This window comes from Egretta garzetta, unplaced genomic scaffold (assembly GCF_000687185.1).
Source record: "Egretta garzetta isolate BGI_Z169 unplaced genomic scaffold, ASM68718v1 scaffold31, whole genome shotgun sequence".
Taxonomy (NCBI): Eukaryota; Metazoa; Chordata; class Aves; order Pelecaniformes; family Ardeidae; genus Egretta; species Egretta garzetta.
In genome coordinates, this window is record NW_009258663.1 from 748,761 (window position 1) to 754,914 (window position 6,154).

The following is a 6,154-nucleotide window of genomic DNA, read 5'->3' on the forward strand; positions in this document are numbered from 1 at the left end:
TCCTGGTTATACTTGTTTCCTACTTTTTTCCTTGGAGCTGGAAGTTATGAAAGAATGAGGAGCTGAACTCCTTACCATTTCCACCCTCAGTTCTGGGGGCTAAGAGGGGCCTTACAGCTCTAGTCAAAGCAGGACAAAAGATCAACAGACCTTGAAGAAGTTCCTGTGATCCCAGCAGCTGGTTGGCTGAAAGTGAACTTCTGTGGGTATTTTTATTGCTCTGGAAGAGCCTAAGGTTTTCCAGCTATCTGCAGAGCTACACTAGGACAGAAAAGGAGGCAATTGCCTTTGTTCAAGGAAGGGTAAGCAGAAAATAAAAGAGCTGGTCAAAAAGAAGATGGGGATTAGTTAAAAAATAATTTGTTGACTGGCAAAGAGACAGAAGTCTGATTTATTTTAGCAGGTGTTTCCAAACAATTCACTGTTTTACTTATACTGGTATATAGCATACCCAAAGATATTTCTAAAGATACAGTACCTAACTCAAACTGTAGGGACGCTATTGTATTTGCTTTCAGTTAAGATCTTAAAATCATTCTGTCCAGATTAGAATACTTATATTACTAACAATCACAGAATATAAGGTCTAGTAGCGCCATTTAGAACTGATAATGTTGAAAAATGAGCACCATAGAGCAGGTACGGATTGCTACTTTCAAGAAGCTGACACTGTTTTTCATATTTGATGCTATTAAAATATCTTCTTACAGTACGTGACATTTAAGTGATACATTGTATATTTTTTATTTTCTCAGAATTGTGGTCCTAACCCCGTAGCTCCTGATTTGATCCCCATAAAAGGGTATAGAGCAACTCTTATCCCTGATTATTTTTTTTTAAGTTTATGTTTCAGCTAAGGTAGATTTGCTCTTTAAAGAGTGTCTTAATATGTCCCTAGCAGAAGCAATGCAGCTTTTAACTATATTTCCATGAAAATTACTGGAAAAATACTTCTAAAAGTTACTTTTAAAATATTTTTGGGTTTTGTGTCATATTTTAAAGATATTCTTCAGATTGTTAACACATACTAAATTTTGCATGGGAAGCAGCCATATAGAACAGCATACAAGAATGAACATATATTTCAGAGGTTTCTTTGTCAAAAGAGGACACATTTTTCAAATGTAGCTTTCTTAGAGAGTCAGACATTGCTGATGTAGTTCATACCACCTTCCCAGGAAACTGATACTCCAGGTAAAGAGCTGGATTCTCCTTTCCCGCCTCTGACACATCAAATTCAGTGACATAAGAAGCCCAAACATATGAAGGAATGTGTCCCATACATTCTAGGTCTATGTATACTGTAAGAAAAGAAACTCAGATACTGGAAAGCCATGTTTGAATGAATAGAAGTTTCACTGATCACATCAGTGGAATTTATAATCACCCTATATTAGAAAAACCCACAACAAGCTTCTGTGTAATAAATGTTTCAAAATTCTTGTTAGCACTTGTTCATCCAATGACTTATTAAATCAAATAGGAAATGCACTGTAAAAAACATCATGCAAGGAGAAATACAGAAAAGTAGCAGTATGTAAATGGCACAGTAAACAATGAAGATATAGTTTTAGATTTTATTCCGAAAAAGTGTTCTTTGTGGATGGCTTCCGCGACTTTTGTGAAGATTCACTCTGAGCAACCAAGGTCAAACTCAGACCAGGAGGTCTGACCAGAAAGATCACCTTTCAGGGTCAAGGCTGCTTGTAATGCAGTCTCCTGTTTTGTACAGGTAGATCTTATGTTCACTCTTTGCCTTAACCTTCATGGTCTGAATAAAATTTAAGCAACCATTTTCATGATGGATTTAATGTTTTTCCTAAATACTTGAAAACATACCAAGACCATGAACTGTAAATGTGTTAGAACTGTAAGAGAATGGTTGTAAGAGAGAATACTTATAATGGTCGGGAACCATTAAACACTTCTAGCTGTGACTTTTTTTTTTAACTATATTTTGGTTATTGTATTTAAGATAATAATCTTAGAGGACATAAGAGAGTATTTTGATCCCTTTTATGGCATTTGTTGCAAGTGAGTCAGTCAAAATATCAGATAGGAAAGATCTGTTTTGTGTTACAGTTTATAAATAGCTTCTGCTTCTAAAGCCAGATTTGTGATTCATACACTAAATCTTTTCTTTTCTTTCCCAAAATGTACTAGAAAGCTTAAAAAATGGTAAAATAAAACTATTACTTCCTCCAAAGGAAAGACATTTTTGAGTGTAGGGATATATAATACTGTGAACTCTTTGACGCTAAAAAAAAACGGAATAAAGGAAATATAATGACATTTTAGAATAATTATTAAAACCAGCTTCAGTCATCAGACCTTTTACACACTACAACTCATTTATATTCTCATTAACACAAGTATAGAGGTTTGGAACATTGCATAGATGCAGGGGATCTTCCTGTGTGAATTCACCTGTAGAATCACAGCCTAAGTAACAAACTATGCATTTAGGACTGCAAGTTATATACATTCATTTGCACAGAATGAACAAAAGTTCTAAAGAACAATGGAAACTGAAAACTAAGTATTTTCTAATAATAAAGATATTTTAAACTTAGTTTATAGAGAATTAAAAAAAATATATATTACTATGAGCATTGCTCCAATCAATTTGTGAATTTTGCATTCCCAGTCTAGATTTCTAGAAATCTAGTTTTCCTGGAATTAAGTAGCAATGGTAACAATAACAGTAATAGCAATAATAACATTAATCATGGGAACATTTCCATAAATTTGATTTTTACAAAACCAAACTTTCAGTCCAAAGTTCACTTGTACTTCTTCTAGACATTAAGAAAATATTTCCTTCTCTATTTAAATATGCTCTTTTACTCTCAAAATATAAACAAGGAATGAAGTCAAATTTTCTGTATATTGCATAGAAAAATCTGTGTGGAAGGCTCATGTAGTCTCATAGACAAAGTGCACTTGGATGTCAGCCAAGTATTTTTAATAATGTTGTAGAGGTAGTTTTGGAAATATCTAGCTAGACATCTAGGATATTCAGGCATTGTAAGGTTAGTCATCCTTGATGAGCAAAACGATCCTATTATCTGGTTTTAGAGTAAGCTGAGTACATTAAAGATTAAATTCTTGTCCTGTCAGAGTCAATGGGGAAGTCAGTGGGCAAAGATTTCATCCTAATAGTTGAATCTGGATGACATTAATATACTATGCGAAAAATTCTTTTAGCTGAGGTTTTCACTAAGACAACAGGATGGACCATCCAGAAGTTTTAGTCACTTGGAAACTGTCCTTTCTATACTATGGAGGTAAATATTTCATTTGAGAACTCCCTTTTTCTCCAGAATTCAATCACTCTATCATTTCCAAAGCTTATGAATCTGCATACTATTTGACCATAAGCTTGACCACATTTTCTTGCTTGGGTCCATAGTCAAATAATACTAACATAACCTATATTTAATTCATTATGCACCGTTTATTATTGAAATTAATTATTTATAAACTTTGAAAAGCTGTTGGTTCAATAGCCAGCCATGGACAGAGAATTTAAAAACAAACAGTTATCATTAAGAGTGTTCGTTCCAAAGACACCATCATCAGCTTTATAAATAGACAAAGGCTGATAAAAGTTTGATTCCCATAACATCACTTTCTGACAGCAAATTTTTAATATCTACAAAATGAAGCTTTGTAGTAAGTGGAATAATGAAATTCTGTCAAGAATTCTGGAGTTTTCATAATGATTGGGCACACAGCTAAACAGGATGCCTTTTGCTTTGTGTACTGTACTATAATCAAACTTTCAGTAAATCATGTAGTTATTGATAGGTAAAACAGATATACCCACAGAAAAACTGAAAAATTAACTTCTGATTTGATTTTAATTCTTAAGCCATTTTGCAGAGTGTTAAACCCCTTGGTTTTTTCTGCTTGCCGATGAATACAGAAACAGTGATTAATTTAGATGATACAACTTAAATATGAAAATCTTAAAAAAATTGTATGGTTCACAAACTCAAAGTTCAAGTTTAGGTTTTTATTTAAAAGCTTATAAAAAACTAGAAAGCCTTAGGACCAGCTTCTCAGCTCTTATAAACTAATGAATCTCTGTTGAAGTCAGTGACAATGAGCATTGGGGAAAATCTGGTTGCTAGTGCATGTACAGTTGAGAGATTTTTTTCAGTCAGCTGACATTCAGGAAATGAAGCTGGAAACTTTTCATTTAACAGTGAAAGAGAATCAACCTAGTGAAAAACAAACAAGGCACAGTCACAGAATCAGACATTAAGTGGATGAAAATTGTCATAGCTCCATTAAAAATAATGCCACTTTACACCAGCTGAGGATCTGGACCTTACTTCTTTAATTAAAGTTGATTCCAAGATATTAAACAAGGACTGTTATCAGGCTTTCTGGATTATTGTGTAGCTCTTACTTACACTATTTTAATCAACTGAGTCCAAACTAGTCTTATTAAAAATAGATTAGCATTCATCAATATATGGAGAAAGCTTAAAGTAAGAGAAATATACCCTGGAAGCATAAAACTATTATCATTTCACTACATGCAGAGGAAATGTTCAACGAAGTTGAGTGTCCTATTTGTGTGGCTGTGGAAGTTCAGATTATAAAAATCACTTTTATTAAGACTATTGTAAAATCCTTCCAGCAACTAGGAAAATCACCCTTTTACCTTTGCTAGTCTGTGAAGCACCTAACAGTGAAGTCACTAAGACTCAGACAATGAAGCTAAGGCACACGCTGATGATGATGACCCAGTTGTTTTGTGTGTTTGGAAATGGATAATGGCCACATTTTGTACAAGCAAAACTGACGTTCAGGCACTTCAGCCCATTGGATCTACCTGTTGAAGCCTGACACAGAAAAGGCCTCAACTCAGTGATGTTAGTGAGATCTTTGTCTGTAGCCTGATACCCTCTTCCCGGTCTGAGCATGCTGGTTTGAGATATTACACCCTCCCCGCTGACTCCCAATTGCTCATTACCACCCAGCAGCTGGATGTTGGCACAAATAATTGGCAAAGTTGTTTTTGTGAACACTCCCACGTATGTTTGCAGTAAAATCAGTCCTGTTAACTCAGACCATCTACTTAAACTGTTTAAATAGCACAGTTGGTTTTGCAACCCACCCCACCATGCAAGTGTAAGAGCAGTAAGCTTCCTCAGAAGGACAACGATCAATAGCTGTTGGCAGTAATGTCTTAAACCACAACAGCTGCTTGCAGAGCAAACATCTGGCCATGGCCAGCCTTCCATGGCCACCTGCTTTCCTCAGGTCTGTGGCTGTAATGGACCTGAGGCCTGTGGGCTGCCCAAACATTTAACAGGCTGGACTAATTTTTTTTAGAATGGACGGAGAGACATAAAGCTGATTTTGTTTTAAATTGTTCAGGGCAGACAAAAAAACAACTTTGTTCTCAATTATTTAGGATGGATACCTAAGAATATAAAGCGTGTACTACTCATACTGAGGTGATTGCACTGTAAATACTGACAATTAAATCTGGCCTCCTGGTTTTGCATCTCATTAAAGTCTCCGTGATTAGAAACAGCCTGATCATATTTTTTCAAAGAAATGGATAGACTGTTCTAATCTAGGAAAAATCTGGATAGTATGTATAATGACTGCTCTGTTTCTAGATTCACATGACCAGGAAAGCCCAGATCAGCTTCTACTAAGGATAATTGGGGTTTACCAGAGGAAAATGTCAGCTCAAGGTCTACCCTAAATTCTGTGGACTTCTTTCAGAATCTGTTCAGAAGAATTACCTCTGCAACCTATTGCTTCATTTATTTTACTTGTCCCCTGCTCTGCCTGATGCACAAAGATACAGTTTTAATCTGTGGAATCTGGCTGTATGTTTAAGCCTATAGGAACTCCTGCTTTTTAATAGGGGAACACTGGTTTGTCTTAACTTCTAGGGGCCCCTAGATGGAACAATATGGCAGCACTATTTTTACCCTCAACATGACATAGCTGTCATATCTTCTCTATTGTTGCTCCATACCACAGTGAATAATTTATTCATTAAATTCAGAGAGCTATTTTAAAGCAATGGCTTAGGGAGTAGGAAGTTCCTCTTTTTACCAAAGTAAAAGGTTAGGTAACAAGCCAAAATGATAAAGAAATAAATGAAACTATCTCTTAACCC